This window comes from Rhinatrema bivittatum, chromosome 6, assembly GCF_901001135.1.
Source record: "Rhinatrema bivittatum chromosome 6, aRhiBiv1.1, whole genome shotgun sequence".
NCBI classification, from domain to species: domain Eukaryota; kingdom Metazoa; phylum Chordata; class Amphibia; order Gymnophiona; family Rhinatrematidae; genus Rhinatrema; species Rhinatrema bivittatum.
Window position 1 is genome coordinate 175,809,111 of NC_042620.1, and position 21,212 is coordinate 175,830,322.

The window sequence follows — 21,212 nt, forward strand, 5'->3', positions numbered from 1 at the left end:
TACAGCAAGGGTACAAAATTCCCTTTCAACAGCTACCAATACTTCCCCACCCCCCTTCCCGGGTATACCAGGATACCTCGGGGGAGATGAGACAGGAGTTACAAAAGTTGTTACAACAACAAGCAATACAAATCCTGCCACGGAAAGTCTGGCACACAGGATTTTATTCCCCATATTTCCTCATTCCAAAAAAATCAGGGGGCTTACGTCCGATCCTAGATCTTCGGCAACTCAACAAATTAATACCCAAGGAAAAATTCAAAATGATATCCCTCAAATCGATCTTACCCTTGATTCATCGCAATGCATGGATGTGCAGCATCGATCTCAAAGACGCTTACACTCACATCCCGATGCACCCCTCCTCTTGGAAGTACCTGTCTTTCCAAGCCCTGAATACCCATTATCAATATCGAGTGCTGCCATTCGGCCTCTCCACGGCACCCAGAGTATTCACCAAATGCATGGCAGTGGTGGTGGCACACCTTCGTCAGAAAGGGATCATAGTTTTTCCATACCTCGACGACTGGCTCCTGATAGCATCGGACCCCAAGTTATTACACCACAATCTCTCACAAACAATCCTCTGCCTCCACAACCTTGGTCTTCTTGTCAACTACCAGAAGTCCAAGTTGCAAGCAACCCAGACCATACAGTTTATAGGTGTCATCCTAGATACAGTCAAACACAGAGTTTTTCTTCCCCCAGAAAGAATAGCGGTGATGAAAAACATATTTCGCAACTTACAGACAACGCCAAGGCCAACAGCCCGCCAAGTATTGGTCGCACTGGGTCATATGGCGGCGGCAACTCACGCTGTAAGGAATACACGTCTTCAAATGCGAAACATCCAATGGCACCTCCGTCGTCAATGGAAGCAACACTCCCAACCATTATCTTGGAAGATTCGTATGACGACGGCAATGATCACCCAAATACAATGGTGGCTCCATCGATATACCCTATTGAAAGGAGCATCCTTCACCCTTCTTCCACACAACGCAGTACTCACGACGGATGCCTCCAGGAAGGGTTGGGGAGCCCATATGGACACCTTCCAAACACAAGGCCTGTGGTCTCATGCAGAACAGTCCTTTCAGATCAACCTATTAGAGCTACGAGCGATAAGATACGCTCTACGCACCTTCCTTCCGTATCTCCGGGGCCGCAGGCTTATGGTCTATACCGACAACCAGGTCGCGATGTTCTACATAAACAAACAAGGGGGCACGGGATCTTGGCCATTATGCAGGGAAGCGATTTGGATATGGACATGGGCGTGCAAACACTCCATCCACCTCCAGGCCACCTACATTCCAGGGATAGCCAACGTCCAAGCGGACAGGCTCAGCAGAATTTTTCATCCACACGAATGGGAACTTCATCAAGAAGTAGCGGACTCCATCTTTCACCAATGGGGCCGTCCTGCCATAGACCTCTTTGCGACCGAACACAATCGGAAAGTAGGAAACTTCTGTTCGATTTGGCCCAGTCAACAGCGTCAAACACAAGATGCCTTTCTACTTCCGTGGTCACAACATCTCATGTACGCGTTCCCCCCTATTCCGCTGATCACACGTACGCTACAAAAATGCATTCTGGATTCAGCGCAACTAATTCTAATAGCACCGGCGTGGCCTCGCCAGCACTGGTACACACATCTCCTACACATGTCCATAGAGACACCCATTCGCCTTCCACTACGAATAGATCTGCTATCGCAGAACGAGGGCACACTTCTTCACCCGCTTCAGAACTCTCTACACCTTACAGCATGGAGACTGAGCGGATCCTACTTACAGAACAAGGTATATCATTAGTCGTTCAGGATGTGATTCTGGAATCACGTCGACCGACGACAAGGAAAAATTACCATTTCAAATGGAAAAGGTACGTTATCTGGTGCACAGCTGAATGTTTAGAACCCTTGTCATGTCCTCCGGCCAAACTTCTGGACTACCTACATACCTTGTATACCTCAGGTCTAGCACCTACTTCGGTAAGAGTTCATCTCAGTGCCATTGCATCGAGACACAGGCTCTACAAAGGGCAGTCCATTTCCTTACATCCTGCAATATCACGGTTCTTGAAGGGCTTAAATCACCTAAGACCCCCAATTGCAAAGCCACCAATACCATGGGATCTCAACATTGTATTGGAACAATTGACGCACTTCCCCTTCGAACCTTTACAAACGGCTCACCCGAAATACCTCACGTGGAAGGTAGTCTTTCTAGTAGCCATCACCTCGGCAAGACGAGTAAGCGAACTACAAGCCTTGGTGCATTACTCGCCGTACCTACAATTCTACCCACAGAAGGTAGTCCTTCGTCCCCACCCCACCTTTCTCCCAAAGGTGGTGACGCCTTTCCACCTAAATCAATCCATCGATCTGCCTGTTTTCTTTCCTGAACCACATGCTTCAGAACAAGAAAAGAGATTACACACTCTGGACTGTAAACGAGCACTTGAGTTGTACACCTTGCAAACTCAATCTCCTACTCGTCCTTCCCAATTGTTTCTGACATTTAATCCAATCGCCCCAGGGAAACCTGTGGCGAAAAGAACCATAGCGAGTTGGCTCGCCCAATGTATACAATTCTGTCACAACAAGAAGCATTGCACGCTACTTTCTAAACCAAAAGCACATCAGACAAGAGCGATGGCAACGTCCACAGCTTACCTCTCTAACGTGCCTCTCTTGGATATTTGCAAATCAGCTACGTGGGCATCTCTACATACTTTTGCAGCACATTACTGCCTAGACCAGCACACGTCTCAAGACACAAGACTGGGACAGGCAGTTCTAAACTCTCTACTAAAGAAAACCAACTAGCTCGACTGACACACTTGGCATCACGTTCGACAAAAAAAAATAAATTTTTACGTGATGCAGAGCTTTGTACTCCCATTACAGCATGGCTAATTCAGCCTGCTATCGACGGGAAAAAGCAAGTTTGCTTACCGTAAACGGTGTTTCCGTAGATAGCAGGATGAATTAGCCATGCTGACCCACCCACCTCCCTGTCAGTCGTCTTTACGTGCTCACGCTTGCTATTTTACAGACTGAGGAGAGTCGTTATTTCCAGCGCGGGAACCCACGCGCAGCCTCAGAGCACAGCTCTGACTTCTCTTTGGAAGCTCCGCCTCCTGTGCCTGACGGACAGGTCCCATTACAGCATGGCTAATTCATCCTGCTATCTACGGAAACACCGTTTACGGTAAGCAAACTTGCTTTTCTTCCCGCGCAGGCACCCGATGCTCTCCACTTCCTCTTCCGGGCCGCGGGGGGGGGGGGGGGAGGAGAAGAGAGCACGCCGGTGCCGCTGACTCCAGCTGTCCTGCCGCGTTCCGCCCGGGCTGACAGCATTTTAAGCCCGGGCGGCGGAGGACCGGGGAGCAGCTGGGTCAGCGGGGAACCGCGAAGTATGGCGACACTTGTCTGCGAGCCAGATGCAGCCCTCAAAAGAGCCATATCTGGCTCGCGAGCCATGGGTTCCCGACCCCTGCCCTAAAACCTGCCCCAAGCTCCCCCTGCGACTGCCGAGCCTATGTTGCATAGACTGCTGGCGCGCGCAAAGCCCCGGGATGCGCATAAATCCAGGGGCTTTCCTGGGGGGGCTTTGCTTGGGGGGGCGTGTCATGGCCAGTGCGTCATTGGGGCCATTCCGGGGGTGGGGGCTGTGCTCTCCGGACCAGCCCCTGGACCAGAACATGGCGTGCCGGCAGCCGGCCCAGCATGCGCAAGTTATGCCTGCCTTAGGCAGGCGTAACTTTTGAAATAAAGGTAGGGGGGGGGACTTAGTTAGGGCCGGGGGACGGGTTAGTTAGGGGAAGAAAAGGGAAGGTGGGGGCGCCGGAAAGATAGTTCCCTCCGAGGCCGCTCTGATTTCGGGGCGGCCTCGGAGGGAACTGAGGCAGGCTACGCGGCTCGGCGCGTGCAGGCTGCCAATTTTGCGCAGCCTTGCGCGCGCCGACCCCAGATTTTAAAAGATACGCATGGCTACATGCGTATCTTTTAAAATCCGGCGTACTCTTGTTTGCGCCAGGTGCACAAACGTACTTTTTAAAAATCTGCCCCTTTATGTGTGCCGGGGCGGGGATAGGGAAGCTGAAAGGGTGCCAGCACAGTACAGTGGAAATATGTCAGCGGGATCAGTCATGACCTCAGGGTGAGATCTTCCATCCTTCCCTGGTCTGCTGCACCTTTGGAGGTGGAGGGAGCAGCTGGTTGTCTGTTTACCTAAGGGTGGCTGGAGGTACAAATCCGCTACTTATATGATAGTGTAAAACCTGCCCCTATTGCTTTCTCACAAGCCTGTAAATAAAATACATCATCAAACAAAAAAATAATTGCGTCAAGAGAAACTCTAGCCTCCAATAAGAATTGTACCTGTTTTAAATCAAACTGATGTACCTCTTTTTTGATAGGCCGTTTGACTGCCTGTAAACCCAGTTTATGTGGTATAGCACTGTATGGAGAATCTCTGTTTAGGAATATCCCAGTAACTCTGCCATTGAATCATTTGCAGAATATCCGGTGGTTAACTTACTGTAACTGGGTCAACCAAGAAATATAACATTAGCACCTCTGGATGTTTACCACTTAGGGTTACTATTCACTCAGTCATTCATTTGATGTAATCTACTCTTCTAAACCCAGAATGAAGGACAGCAAGATAAATATAATAAAATTAAAGTAGAATAAAATATCACATCTAAATGAGCCCAATAATAAAATACTAGCACTTTCAAAATGATTTTTTCTTCCAAATTTTTTAAACCAGGAGTTCCTTATATATAGTTTGTCTTTGACTTCATTCTGCAGCCTCTTTCTCCCCCTCTTTTTGAATTATACTTGTTGAAAGTTAAGAGCGATGAAATTGATGAAGATGGGTAAGAGATCTTGTTCTAGTGCAGCACCCTGCCTTTGGAATTCATTACCAAAGGAAGTTTATTGTTCATCTAATCTTATGCCTTTTTAGGATAAGCTTGAAAACTTGGCTTTGTTCCACAGTATTTAATTAGTTGGGGTAGTTAGGGTATATTTCTATGGCATGAGATTTAGAGATTTATTGCACTTGAGAAGATGTATTATAGACATTAGCATATGGAGGTTTTTCAACTAATGATTATATTTGTCAACATAAGTGTGTTGGCTTTGAGCTCACACTTCATCATCTGAAGTCTTTTCCTCCATTTCTTTACACCAGGTTGTTTAAGGTTTCCATGGTTGGAATTCCTTGTGTATTGTTTGACGTTTGATAGATAAGTCAAAGGGCCCTAAGAGGAATTTATCTTGCTAAAGAAGTGGAAAGGTATGAAGGGCCTATGTTATTGAAAACTTTAAAGGAACACACATTTGGAAGACCACTCCTTCTTTGGAGAACTGGAAAGTGTCATTGCGCACAAACCCTGAGATAGAATGGCTGAGGTTTGAGCTTCAGGGCAAAGGTTTTAAAAATGATGTCATATGGAAACCTTATTGTCAATATTATAATCGTATACCCTAAAAGCTAACTGTGTTAAATTGCAAATATTGAGTTTTGCTTTTGTTCTACGGATGAGTGCTTCATATGCCACTGAATACTGTACCCTTACATGCTATCTGCTCCGTTGAATTATGCTTGAGCATATCAATATAATCTGTGTTCACTTCTCTTTGTTTGTATGCCTGAAAAAGTTAAAATAAAGAGATTTAAAAAAGAACACAATTTAAACTCAATCCTGCAAGCCACTGGTAACCAGTGCAGTTTGGCTAATACCAGCATAATATGAGATTTTGAACTACAAGACAAGCCTCAGAGTTTTGTATCATGTGAAGTCAATTAAGAAATCTTTGAGGTAAGCCAACATAAAGGAGGTAATTTTCAAAGTAGTTATGCATGTTAAATGTAACATACTATCATAGCAATTTTCCAAAGCCCACTTACACAGGTAAAGTGTATTTACATGTGTAAAACCCAATTTTAAGTGTTGAAATGCTTTTTAAAATCAGGCCCTTAAAGTGCACTTACGTATGTAAAACCTATTGACAATTCAATGGAATATATTGTAGCAATTTTCAGAACCCCACTTACATGTGTAAATGCATTTACACATGTAAAACCCAGTTTAAAGCATGTACAGTATATCCTTTTGAAAATTAGCTCCAAAAGTGATTACAAAAATCCAGTTGAGAAAATATATGTGCATAAATGACTGATCAGGGTCGGTGGAAATAGATATGAATGAAACTGGCAAACAAAACACAGCTGAAGAACTGCTACCTGTACAACCACCATAGATAAGGTTGAATCAAAAATCACACCCAAAGTCTTAACTTTAGAACAAATCTGTAATGGAAGACCATTTAGGGATGAGGCAGACAGCTAGCCAAGATTGTGGCTTTTGTAACAATACTTCTGTCTCCTGAGACTTGATCTTAAGACTATTACCATTACCATAACCTTAGTCAAAATAATATTCAGCCCAGCTAAGGATTCCTGTCAATCCTTTCTTAATGGAAATACCCATTGAACATAATCTGCATACAATATAATGGATATTACGTTTGTGTAGTAATATTCACAATGGATCAACACATATATTAAAGAGGGCATTGCTTCAAAAGAAAACTAATAAATATGCTTATGAAACAGAGGGCAGTGCACAAAACTGAGTCCTGGGGAAGCCCACAACTCATCTTCCAAGAAGCAGAAATATTTTCCCCAGCCCTAATCAATTGTTCTCTATCTTACAAAAAGGAGTGAAACCAATCAAAAGCTTTATCAGAAAATCCCAAATCGGCCAACCAATCCAACAGAATTCTGTGGTTAATCGTATCACACGTTGCAGTAAAATCCAATAAACTGAACAAGGAGTCCCGACCTTTATCAAGTTCCTGCCATAAAATATCATGAACTGCCAATAAAATAGTTTCCTTTAGGGATGTGCAGACAAAAAGTTTTCGTTGATAAGTTGATAAGTTGAAGTTGAGGGTCGATTTCGTTCAATATGGACATATGGAGAATTCCATAAGTTGAGGGTCTGTCCATACGTTCACCGGTTCCCTAAATAAAAATTTAAACCCCTCACCCTCCTTAATCCCCCACCCCAAGACTTACCAAAACTCCCTGGTGGTCCAGCGGGGAGTTAGGAAGCCATCCCTGCACTCATCTGCGATTTCCTCATGGCGCCGATAGCCTGTGTCACAGGGGCTGCCGTGCCATTGGGCAGCCCCTGTCACATGGTCACCGGCGCCATCTTGTACTCCTACCACGTGACTAATTTACCATTTCATAATAAGATTTTTGGAAAGAGCCTTGCTTTCAGTTACTTAGATTTTCTACAGGTTGAAGAACTGGTGGATCCTTTCCAGTCTGTCCTGAAGCCTTGTTACAGTAAGGAAACTAGGGGTGTGCATTCGTTTTGAACGCATATGTAAAACGCAACTTATATTTTTAAAAGAGAAAAAAAAGGTTTGAGGAGAAACGCATCGCGAGTTCCAACGTATTCAACATAGCTATGTTGAATACGTTGAACCTAAATAAACACTTAAACCCCCCACCCTCCTGACCCCCCCAAGACTTACCAAAACTCCCTGGTGGTCCAGCGGGGAGTCAGGAAGCCATCCCTGCATTCCTTTGCGAGGAGCACGTGAAGTTGGCGTCACGTCGAGTGACGCCGACATCACGTGCTCCTCCGCGCCTCTGCTCCCGGACCCCCGCTGGACCCAACCGGAACTTTTGGCCAGCTTGGGGGGGCCTCTAGATGTTCTCTCTCTCTGGATAGCGACTTCGTGACAAACCACAATCAGACAGACAGTCTATTTTTTATTTATTTTTTTCTCAAAAGGGTTTGCTGCTCTCCTGGTCAAGCACCAGCTCTTCAGCCAGCTTCTTTTCACATACTTCTTCTATTTTACTGATTCACTGAACCCTTCACTGGACGAGTAGTGAAGACAGAATCTCACTACCACAGATACGCTCCACAGCTCTCAGGCCTGTTTGGCATTAGGTGTCCACTACCCTGCAAACCAGGTACTCCCAACCTTGGAGCCTTGGCACTCCCAGATGCTGGTGGCAGGAAAACATGTCCCATCCCTCCCAATACACGGGGTTTTATATTCTGAGCATACAGGCACCTCCCATTATTGTGATGCCACTATACCTCTACAATCCCATACAGCTCCATTTCGCTGTCAGTTCCCTTAAAGATCTGCAACAACTCTAATAATCAGTGGGGAAGCTTTTTCACTCCTTACACACTCATTATCTAGCTTGACAGTGGCAGCCACAGTAAAATTCCTTCTTCATAAAGGAAATCTGGGGATACCACATTCTGAGAAACCATAACCTTCATTAACAATATTCCTTGAATGTAATGTCATGAGTGAGATGAATGAATTTAACTCTGGCTATCATGCTGCTATAGAGTGAATGACTGAACAATGTAACAATGCGAGATTGTTGTAATTTCAGCAGTGGATAGTGGCTTAATGTGCGCCAATTTTGTAAAGACAGTTTGTAACTAATGTACCCATGGTAACGCAGATCAATGGTGAGCTGCCAAACAACCAGATCTGTTATCGGATTGAGGCAGGAACAACAAAATCATAATGATTGAAGAAACAGCTTACCTGGTCTGCGCTGCATGAAGTAATGAGATTAAATGAGCATTCTCACATTTGATATAGGCTATCATCCTCCTTTGTGATACCGTAGTAGTTAGTAGTTTCTGCTGCAGTGCCTTGATACTGCCTCACGGTTTCATTATGAACACCATAATGAAACCGTATACTCGCTGGCAACAAAAGGCATCGTGCATAAACTGAATACTTCTAACAATGTTTCCATACAAAGAAACATCAGTAAGTCACTGTTCCCCCATGAGAATAATGGCTTAAATTAATTTAATGGGATGTCTCGCAGAATACTGTCAGATGAAACTGTAAAGAAACTTGCGTTGCTCCTGCATAATGAAAACACCATACCAGGATCCATCATTGCGGCGACAAAGTCTGCTGCTTTAAATATACTGAAAATGATCACAGTGCTGCATAATTGTGACAAGATAATGCACTTAACGAGAACACGGTGACAAAGCATTACAATGACTATGTTATGGACCACATTTCTTTAGTGATTTTGAACTTCCCTCCCTCTCCCAGCAGTCACCCTAGAGGTTTGCGCATATGTTTGCATTGGTGCAAATAAATGGTTATGAGCTCTTGTGACTAGGAGCATTCCTCCTTTGATAAATGGAGAAGCAGAAGGTTTGCAGCCTTCTTGTAGAATGACTTCTTCAATGTGTACTGTAGCTGGTTCAGAAGTAACCTGCCGTTTTGAAAATTGCAATTGAAAGTTTCCTGGCCAGGGAGAATTTTTTTAGAGCAGCGTCTGAGCGCGTTCAGGCTCATGCGGTGTGATGTTTAGCCTGGTTTTAAGTAGAGGTGACGAATTTGCTTTTATTTTCCTTTTCCTGGTGAGTCTAACATTGCGATTCTAGAAGGGAAAGCCCTGGACAGAACAGAACAGATGCATGTTTTACTTTCTATAAGTATATTTATTTAGATACATGGAATAAATGAAATATATAATTTTGCTATGCACTTACATTATATTATACTAGAAGTCAAAATTGCCTGGGTTTTTTATTTCATTGCAACTGACTGATATATGTTTATAACTAGACATAGTGGGCCAAATATTCGTACCTACACGTGGGTGTAGATTCGTGCTCGCAACCCGGCGAGCACAAATCTACGCCCAATTTTATAACATGCGCGCGCAGCCACATACTCGCGTCCCGGGGCTTGCTCGCGTTGCCAGGCCTATGCAAAATAGGCTCGATGTGCGCAGGAGCAGGTTTTCAGGGTTATGTGCATAAGTAACCCTTTGAAAATCTGCCCCAGTGTGTGTGTGTTGTGTGTGAAGGTGTGCATGTGTTTTCTCCTTCTAGGTACTATTTACTATCATTGATTCAGTTCTTCTCTGTGCAATATGTAGACCACTTTGCCTAACTCGATGCTCACATTTGGGCTTGAAAATTCTACGAGCAACACTGGTGGCTTTCACCTTCTCTGGGAATCTGGGATGAATGACCCTCCCCTTTCTATCTACATGTACAAGAGGCCCTTTTGAGAGAGCATGTCACATACAGAAGCATAAATTCCTGTCTTTTAAGAATTATATACACAAGTAAATTCTCTCTGTTCTACACAAGAGTCCTGGAGTAGCCATGAGCTCTCTGTTCAGAATGCTGCTTTTTGTGCTTTTGATTGGCTCTAGCAAATTTCACAACTTGAACACACCATATAGGTAGGTAATACATAAATTTCCATAAATACCTTCAAGCATAATCTGCAATTTAGGATTAGTTTATTTCCTAATGGTAATAGACTTGCAGCATGGACCAGGGCCCCCTGGATCTCCAGGCCCCAGTAAAATGCACCGGGTCTCCTCACCCACCCATGTGACCAAAATGATAAAGGGGATGGAACAGCTCCCCCATGAGGAAAGGCTAAAGAGGTTAGGGCTGTTCAGTTTGGAGAAGAGACAGCTGAGGGGGGGATATGATAGAGGTCTTTAAGATCATGATAGGTCTAAAATTGGTAAATGTGAATTGATTATTTACTCTTTTGGATAATAAAAAGACTAGGGGACACTCCATGAAGTTAGCAAGTAGCACATTTAAAACTAATCAGAGAACATTCTTTTTCACTCAACGCACAATTAAACTCTGGAATTTGTTGCCAGAGGATCCGGTTAGTGCAGTTAGTATAGCTCGGTTTAAAAAAGGTTTGGATAAGTTCATGGAGGAGAAGTCCATTAACTGCTATTAATCAAGTTATCTTAGGGAATAGCCACTGCTATTACTTGCATCAGTAGCATGGGATCTACTTAATGATTGGGTACTTGCCAGGTACTTGTAGCCTGGATCAGCCACTGTTGGAAACAGTATGCTGAGCTGGATGGACCCTTGGTCTGACCCAGTATGGCAATTTCTTATGTTCTTACCCATAGCAGCATTTCTATTTATTTATTTTGCATTTTCTATACCATATTAACCCACCATATTTTGCCAGAGCTGATGAAAGAGTGTTAAGCACTCTAGGCGAGGCATACAGCCTTGCACTTCCCCCTACTCAATTGTCACACCCTTCCAACATACATAATAAAAAAAATTATGCATTTATACTAACAGATTTTACATGAAAAAAGAACAAAATATTGTCTTCTGAGGTAAAAATATTACTTACAACAACATGAATATTATATTAACATGCATTATTCTGGTGCCAACCAGAATACCCTACAAAAAATACACTCTGAACCCATATGGCATTAAGCCTATTGTATTAAAATCACAGGAAAAGGAAGAGAGTATAGAAAAGAGATATTCTATGAAAGAGACCTTCATATAAAGGAACTTTGTTGAAAAATTATTGTAATCAAGCCTATTCTGGCTTATAAATCACTTCAAAATGCAAAGTTTTAACTCATTCTAATTCTAGGTCTCAAACACTCCTGTTTTTTGGAATTTTTAAAAATTTTTTGCAAGTAAAAATATAAAATCTAATAAACATTTACCTTAAGCAAGTTACTCTGGAAAACTCTTCACAGATAAATCTTCTTGGAACAAGGCACAGCCTCAACTTAATTAAAACATCAATTCCAAATTGCCCATCCAAATGCCCATTCCAGGGTCATGTGGACCTGGCAAGTTAGGAGCGACTGGGGATCACCTGGCAAGTCAGGAGCAACTGGGGATCACCTCTGCTCCTTTTCAACTTTGGCAATCCAAGGTAAGAAGGAGGAGGGCAGGCCTGGTGTGGAGTTCCCTTGAATTTTTACATTTTGGCAGTGGACAGAATGGAGGAAGAGGGGCCCAGGCTCCTTGGAGCTGGTGGCTGATGAGATGGAAAATGAAATGAAAAACAAATGTGTGAGGAATGGTGTGCAAGTGAGCCCTTGGTGCTGTGGCGTAGTTGATGCAGCCTCATAGGCAAACCTACGAGGTCTATGCCGATGACGGGTGACCGCACCCTGAAGCAGGACAGACTGGAGCTTCAACTATACCAGTTGCTGCCTCCACAGATTGAGCCTTTGGGTTCTGGCGGCTGGCAGGGCTTAGATGGGTCCTTAGGGCAATGGAGAGCACAAGAGACCAAAAGCACTGGGGTCAGGACAGGCAGCAGACTATAGAGGCCAGGAATAGAGGCAAGCAAAAGGCAAGTGTAGTCAGGAACAAGGCAGGAGTCCAGGCAAATGTGTTCAAGTCCAACACTATGATCAGGTTTAGGCAGCAGGCAAAGTGGTTAGGTCCCAAGGCTAAGGTTAGTACCAGGAGAACAGGCCATGGGAGGACAAGGACCAACAGAGAGACAATGGATGAGATTAATAGGAAAAGGTAAGGCTGGATTAGGCAGGCTGAGCAAGACAAGGCTGGACGAGAGAACATAAAAACTCAGGAATGCAGGAGCAACAAGCTGTACAGAAGGCAGGAGACACGTTGCTGAGGTGGCATTAGGAATTCTAGGCCGCGCTTAAATAGTGGGGGGTTGCTGATATCATCACTAGGCACCATGGGGCTTTCCCGCTACTGGCTCTTTAAGTACATACGTGCAGTACATGCGTGCCTATGGAAATCCCAGGGAGGAGCAGGATTATGGTGGTTTGCAGGCGGTGTCGGACTCTGTGGCCCAATGGATCATGGTGGAGTTCCTGCCACTTTGGGAGGCTGCAGGAAGCACTGGAGTGAGTCAGAGAGAGTGACTGGTCATGGCCAAAGGTATCAGTACTCCCCCCTCTCCCCCAAAGCCCTCTCCCCAGGCTTTTAAGTTTGGAATTATGAGGAAAGTGTCTGGTAAAGTCATTTATCAATTGAACTGCCTGCAATTTCGAAGCAGGCTCCCACAAATTTTCTTCGGGCCCAAAGCACTTCTAAGCAATAAGGTACTGGATCTTGTTCCTGATTTTCCTGGAATCCAGAATTTCTTTGACTCGGATTAAATGTCATCCTCAGTCACCACTTCAGTAGGCTTAAACTGTGGTCTTGAGGGTCATGATAAAATTGTGGACTTTGAAAGAGATACATGAAAGGCATCGAGGATTCTGAGTGTAGGTGGCTATTTCAGTTTGTAAGCCAAATGAAGGATAGGAAACAGTCCCACGAATCTGGGAGCAAATTTCAAGAGGCATACGTTTTTCGTACTAAGCAATACCAACTCTCCCTATTTGAGTTGTGGTGCTGGGCGCTTTTCGTGTCTGCTTGCTTTTTGAAGCATTCTGCTACCAGCTCAAGGAGATGATGCATCTTTTGCCACAGATGTCTCATGCAGAAGGTCAAGAAAACCAATGTAACACAACCAAGCTGTGGTTTAATACAAGATTTTATAATTTCAGAAAGCAAGATTGTATAATTTCAGCAAATGCACAACAGACACCATTTTGATTTGGTCCAAATAATTATTTCTTTCTCATCTGCTTATAATATGGACTTTCTCCTAGACAGCCCTTCTCCCTGCTCTCAGTATTTTACCTTGGTATCCAGTCCTGTTAGGCCTAATTAACTGGTGAAGGTCTTGCTTGCCTGATCTTAAGTTTCTGTCAGCCTCAAACACATTTTTATGAAAGGTTCCTGGCTTAACTTCCAGGGCTTAATTCCTTCCAATTTTATCTGCACCAGACACGTTCAGTTTACTGCAATTTAAACTGGCTGCATAACAAATGCAAATATCTGAAACTTTTAGTAGTACAAATACTAGTGAGTCTTAAGCTGTCCTAACCATTCTAATCAGAGAAAGAACTTTCACCAGCTGCTTTAAAGTTTACCAGAAATTTATTGCAGCCAAACATTCAAGCAGTGGCAGGGTTTTAGCTCTCAGTGCTCAGTAGTGAACTTAGTAACTTTAAATGAACTCTTGGTAGCTCCAAGGCAAATCTCTTTCATAGATTACTACAGCTTTTAACATTCCCAAATCAAAATACATAACACAGGGCAGCATTAAAACCCCTACTTATATTTTATTCTCTTTTTCAATTCTCTTTTGCTGAAATACATGATAGAGAGAGGGTTCTGTCTTCAGATAGCTCCCCTTCTGGCTCTGCTTCTCCTTCCTCCTTTTCTACGGCTGGACTGCTGCCAGCACTGGACTTCTGGAATCTGGATCTCCCCTGGAACTGGAACTCCTCCATATCAGGGAACTCCCCCATTTATAGCACTTGGGCCACCAATTCTGAGAAACCCACTGAGTAACTCTGGCCCAGCCTTCTCTGGCTCATGCTTTCTCAGATACTGGGGTACCAGGAATTTTGGGAATTGTAGTCCCCTTTGGCATCCATTTTAGCTTTTCTTTACTTTGACAGATAGCTAGATCCTGTCTACCAGTGCATTATTTGCACAGGGACTATGCTGAATGAATACTACCACTCCATCACAGTCCCACATATAGTAAAAGATCTGTTTGAGAAATAGGAGTTGAACCATTTCAAGACCTCAAGCTCCAACTTCTAATCCTGCAAACGTCGCAGGAAAAGCAAATGATTAATGGTGTCCAAAGCAGAACTCGTATCCAATGAGATAATAAGGGCTTCCTTAACTTGGATTTCATTCATTAGAGCTACCAAAGAAGTTTCTGTGTTAAAACTCACCCTAAAACTAGATTGCCTTGGATCTAGAACATTCTTTTTTAGATGAAAAAAATCAGTTAGTTGGTAGTAAACAATCTTTTCAATCAGTTTAGATAAAAAACAGAGGATTGTAAATAGATCTATCAAGGTCCATTTTCAGCCTCTGAGTGGCTTGGCTAGTTAGCTGGATAAACTTCTCTGGCCAGCCTAGCCTATATATTCAGCAGCACGGCCACACTGCTGACTATATTCAGCTATCTTAAAGTTATCCAAATAAGTTTATCCAACTAACTTTAGGACAAGAGTTAGTCAGTGAAGTTATCTGGCTAACTTATCTCCTCCACCTCATTCCCATTCCCCTCCCACAACCTAGATGGATAAATACTTAAAGGCCAATATTCATTTGGCCTTTTAGTGTACACGTTATCTGGCAAATGTTAGCTGGATAACTTGTCCTGGATATTCAATGGTAGAAACGTCCCACTGAATATCCCCGATTAAAGTTATCCGACTAACCATAGTCAAATAACCTTAAAAATAACCAGATATTCTTTTGAATATTGTTCGTTATATATAAAGTTATTTGGTTATGGTTAGCCATATAACTTTAGGCTTAAGGGGATATATTCAAAAAAGAATATCTCTATTAAGTTACTTTCCACAAAAAAAAACAAACATCATGGCCTGCCCCCCACCTCCTTCCTACCCAAATTGCAAAGGCCCTATGGAACTGAACTAGCCCCCCCACCAAAACTGGCCTTTTAATGTAAAAAAAAATGTTTGGTGCCAGGAGTTCCCTTTCCTCCTCCCCCATCCCCTGCTCCAACTTCCTTTTATACATCAAAAATTTCAGTTTCGTGGCATCCAGGTTTTACCCCCCCCTGCCAATGCCTACCCCCAACCCTTTCCCTTCTGCCCCCCTGCCCCATAGCTTTAATTCAAGTTGGTCTCCAGGATCGTGGTAGCCTCCTACTACAATCTGGGACCGGCACTTCTGGGGGACGCCTCTGCCGTTGCTAGGCAACTACCATGGAGTACCCATATATGTTGGCACTTTATTATACATGGATCCTATTTAAAATAGGCCTTATAGTGGTACTTTAGAAACTTTGCTGTTGTGTTTTTCTCTTCATCTTTTCCACCCATTCCCTCCTCCGCAGATTGTATGTTCCTTTGCTAGCTGAAGGCTTGAGGGGTGGTCTCCTCTGACACCAACCCTTCGGTGCTGTTCTTGAGCCAGAAGGGAGCACTCCAGTAGGTGATGCTGCCTTCTGTCTTTCTCTGTCATCTGCAGTGGACCCGTGCATCATCAAAAGAGAGAGAGAATTAAATCCAAGTTTTCTGTACTTCAGCACTAGAGCCAAGCCTCTGGGCTGGCCTGCACTGTTTTCTTTTGAAAAGCAATAATACTTTGCATAGCAGAATATAGAAATAATTATTGTGTAGAAACTTTATCACAGTCTTTGCAATATTAATGTCGCATAAACTACTGTAGTTCAGGCAATGCGGATTGAAAACATTTATTAACGTGCTTCATTACTGGGTCATCCAACACTGTAAAACTTAGGGTAAATTAAACCAATATGTTTGACAAAATATTTGCCAGACAAGAGTCCTGCTTGACTTTTAAAATGCACAAATTAAGAGCCCAGCCAGAACATCATGCTTGATTACATTTCACAATAAAGTGTTCTCACTCTTCATTTAATACCATATGTGAAGAGTAGTTTATGGCTCTGGGTCACCAAAGGCAGGTGTTCTCCTCCTATTTGTTGGCACATCTTCTATTTTTAAATTGATTTTTGGAAAGGAAACTCCAGCTTTGTTGTTTTTTTCCTTTAAGGCACCCTTCTCCAATTCGCTTCATAAGCTGCTGGCCTGAGGTTTGAGCTACCTTGACACACTGTACTGTTTGTTGCAGTTACATGAACAGGGTGAAGCCCCCGCCTCACGCGGCAGAATTTTGGGGCAGCAAAAAAATGCTCCCCTCAAAAAGCCCTTGCCGCATCTGCCCCAAATTGCCCTGCTGCCGTCCATCTGCCTGACTGTGCCTTCTACATTGCCCTCATGTCTGCAAAGTACTCTGCAGACTTAGAAAAAAAAAGTGCAGTGTCCTACGTCATCACCGTGCTGCGCAGGCCCTCCGTTTTTTGTTGCCTCCTGCATGTTCGTGCTTTGGAGCGTGGCTGAGCAAGGGGATCTTCTTTGCCGGCTTTCAACTCTTTGGCGGGCTTGTGGCCTGGGTGTGCGGGGCAGAGCTACTTTCGAATTTGCGGCCTTTTTAGTTCCCATGCCGACACTGTGATGCCTGTGTGGGCTGCCTTCTGCCTCTGGGAGACGGGAGACTGCAGTAAAAAAAAAAAAAAAGGCTGATTGCTGATAACCTGAGATTTCAGGGGGGTGGGCGCAGACACAGGGTGGAAAGTGACAGCTGGTCTTCTGATCTGCTCCCTACCAGGCACCACCCTGCCCCAGACTCAGGTTCCTGTCTATGGGGCCAATGCAATAAATATGCACAGAAAGCGGGGACTGAACAGTCAGCGCCCACTTTCTTAGTGTGCCCCAGGCGCCCCCAAGGGGGGCACGCCGAGTTTATCGGCGTTGGTTTCCTATACCCCGCACAGCCGGGGGTTCAGGAAATGAACGCTTGTCATTCGAGCATCTGTTTCCTGCACCCAACTGCCAATGGTTTTTTTTTTTTTTCTATTCTTTAACTTTATGCTCCAGGCAGGTGTTACTTGCTGAGCGCTAAATGTGTGTGTCTAGACACACATTTTTTTTTTGCATCTGGAGTGAATGCTAATAGCCTTAATCACATGCATTTGCATGTGATTAGCGCTATTAGACTTATTCCGCGTTGGATGTGCGTTGAATAGGCGCTAATCCCCGTATTGCATTAGGGGATTCATTAGCACCTATTCAGCCTGCGTCCAACTGCGGGTTATACAGTGCGTTCGGCTGAGCACACTGTATTGCATCGGCCCCTATGTGTGTGTGTGTGTGTGTGTCTGCGTGCACACTGCCTTCATTCCCCATCCCCCCTCCCTCCCAATTTCATTATCCTCTGCTGTACAGCAGAGCCAACTTCAAGGCAGCACACATATATAGGAACCTAAGTCTGGCGTGGCTGGTGGGAGGCAAATCAGAAGACTTGTAATATTGAATAGGAAGGTAACTGCAACCTACAGGTCCCACTCTTAGGTAGCAGCAGCTTCTCCCCACTCCTGGAGAGGGACATTGGTCTGGTGATAGAAACCGATGTGAAAGAGAGGGTAACAGTGATGAGAGAGACTGGTCTGGGGAGAGGGTTTGAAAGTGGCTAGTGAGAGCCACAGATAGACTGATCTGGGGAAAGGGGTAACAGTGACTGGTGAGAAAGAGAGATTGATTTGGGAGGGAGGGGTGACAGTGACTGGTGAGAGCGAGAGAGAGACTGATCTGCTGGGAGGGATAACAGTGACTGGTGAAAGCCAGAGAGAGCGACTGATCTGGGAGGGAAGGGTGACAGTGATTGGTGAGAGAGAGAGAGAACACGAGACTTATCTGGGGGGAGGGGTGACCATGACTGGTGAGAGCGAGAAAGAGACTGATCTGCAGGGAGGGGTTAAAGTCAGGGGAGGTTCTATTATGAAGCAGAGTGAAGCGGCAGCTTTGGGTGGCAACATTTTAGAGTGGCAAAAAGTGTTCCTTAAAATACTCCTGTGGTGGCCGCCTCACCCTGCATCCATACCCAGGCAGAAAAAAAATCGCCTGCCACTCCAAATAATGGTATGCACATGGGGATCCCGGGCCCCGTGGACAGAAAGACAACCTAACACCGGCGGCACAGAAGTCTTACAATACGCTGGCAGGAATTGAATTGCCCAAGGGGCTCCCAAGCCCTGCAGAAAGTAATTAACGACAGCGGCATGGGATTATGATGTGCCCGACAGGATCACAGGCCTGCGAGATGGTGGCACAAGATTTTGACATACCCAACTGGATCCCAGGTTCGCAGGCAGGAAGACACACCCCTGAGCCAGTGGTGTGAGATTATGACATACCTAACAGGACCCCCAAGCCTGCGGGCAGGAAATCACACCCTTAAGCCAGTGGCACGGAATTATGATGTGCCTGTGAGATTTCCAGGCCCCGCGGACAGGAGGAAAAAGATGGTGATTGAGATGAAAGGGAAGAGGTGGGGTGTGAGCGGGGGAGGCTGAGTGAGAGAGAATGGCATGAGAGAGAAGGTTAAGTGAATGATATGGGATGGAAGGGAAGCCAAGGAGGCTGAGTGAGTGAGAGGGGATAAAGAGAAAGTGGGTTAATGGAATGAGGAGGAAGGCAAGAGAAGTGGTTGAGTGAGAGGGAAAAGAAGGGAAAGTGGAACAAGAGTGGAGCATGTGAATTATTGCACATGTGTGTGAGCATGTGAAAGTATGCGCATCCCTGTGTGTAAACATTTGAGAAAGAGTGAACAAGCATGTGTGTTGAGCATGTGAGAAAGTATATGCGAGCATGTGTTTGTGTGAGCATGTAAGAAAGTATGAAGAAGAATGTCTGTGACCATGTGAAAGAGAGAGTGTGTGTGCGTGTGTGTGTGTGCATGAGCATATGAGAGATTGTTTTTCCTGCCTTATCTTCTTTCCAGCTTGTTGCAAGCTTCCAAGTTCTCTTACCCTGTTGATTGTAACTTTTTGACTCATTCCTACCTACTGTTTTTTGCTGTACTTGAATTGTTACCCCAGTTATTTTCTTGTTAATTGTAAACCGATCCGATATGGTTATTTACTATGAAGGTCGGTATATAAAACTATTAAATAAATAAATAAAATTGTGAGCGTGTGTGCATTTGAATATGTGAGCATGTTATAGAGTGTGAGCGAGCATGTGAACTGTGTGAAAGTGAGTGAGCGTTTTTAAAATGAGCATCTGTTTGTTAGAAAGTATATGTGTATATGAGAGAAAGTGGACAAAGTTTATGTGTAGCTCCCCTTCCTACACTAATCCAGGACAATTTCAAGGTGACTAAATCAAAAGTTCCCAGGTATGGAAAACTGGGACTTTTTTTTATCCTTATTAGTTTTAATGATTATTGGATGTTATTTTATGTATCTGCTGTTTTGAAATATTTTATTGGCTTTTGGGAACTTTTTAAAATTGTGCATATGAATTTAATTATATAATGGTATTATATTCATCAGCTGTTTCAAATATGTATTTTTTTTTATTAGTATAGTTTTATTATTATGATTATTTTTATTTCCTGATATTATTGTTTTATGAGGAATGGTGATGTTTCTTTTTTTTCCACTGATGCATTACATACATTATGGCTTTTTGCAATTTCCAGTATACCGTAGTTTTTATTAGGGTATTTATCTTTATAGTTTGTCACTTTATTCTGTATTTGGCGAGCGAGGTATTCTATAACAGCCTGGCTTGTTTAGTTTTTTTTAATAGAAGGTGTATTGGTGTTTTAGGGCCTAATGTAATATTTGCAGTGTTGCATTTTCATGCGTAACGTTCTTACTTCTTGAGTGCTGGCATTTAGGGTAATTTTGATATGGGATGTTTACTATATTGTAATTGTACTTTAGTTTATTCATGACTTTCTGAGGGCCAAGCCCAAACCCAATGCACTTTTTACAATAGGCCTATGGACTCCAAGTGTCTTTTTTTGCAGGGTTTCCTCATTGTCATCACAGCACTGCATGTAAATATAACATCCATTTTGTTGTAAGTGAGATTTTTACATCAGAAATCTGTACTTTGAATGTCTTTTCTCATATAAAATCTTATTATAAATGCATAATTTTTAATTGTGTACATAGGGAGAGCTGGTGGTGGGGGGATGAGCAAAAGACTGTAAGCTTCGCCGAGTGCCTAATACCCTTGCACTAGCCCTGAGAGAGTGCGCCATGTCCAGACCCTTGCCATTCACTTATCTCCCACATTCCCAGGATGCAAATGCTAGGGAAGGTTGGGAAGCAGATGATAGGGGGGGGGGGGGGGGGGGGGGGGGGGGGGGGAAGTGCCATCTCAGCCCTCGCCTCAGGCAACAGATTGTCTTGAGACACCTCTGGTCCCACCTGGCAATATCCAGACCCACCAGTGGCGGACATTGGTGGAGGCAGAGGTCATGGTACTGCTGCCCATCAGTTATTGGGCATTAAAATATGTCAGTTTACTCCTTTTATTTGAATGATTTATTTATAAAATTCAGTATGTACAATGCTGGTGTACGATGCATCAAAGAGCCCCGATGAAGGTCCATTTTGGGACCAAAATATCATTTTTATTTTATATTTACGATTGCCTTCAAACCTTTACTTGTAGTTGATTAGTGTAAATTTAATCAGATACAACTGTGAACACCCGATATTGTATTGATTGGAGGCGGGGAGGGAGTAGGACGAATGTCTCTTTTTCTTTGACCAAATATAATTAAATGACTAAAAGACTGCCCTTCAAAGGATTGTCCTGATGTTTCAATAGTTTACAGTGGTAAAGGAAAGGCAGAAGATCTGTGTATTTGGAAAGAGCTGAAAAGTACAGCATGGCACAGGGTGGTCCTTATCGGAGCAATGCGCAATGGCATGTTCACAGTACACATGA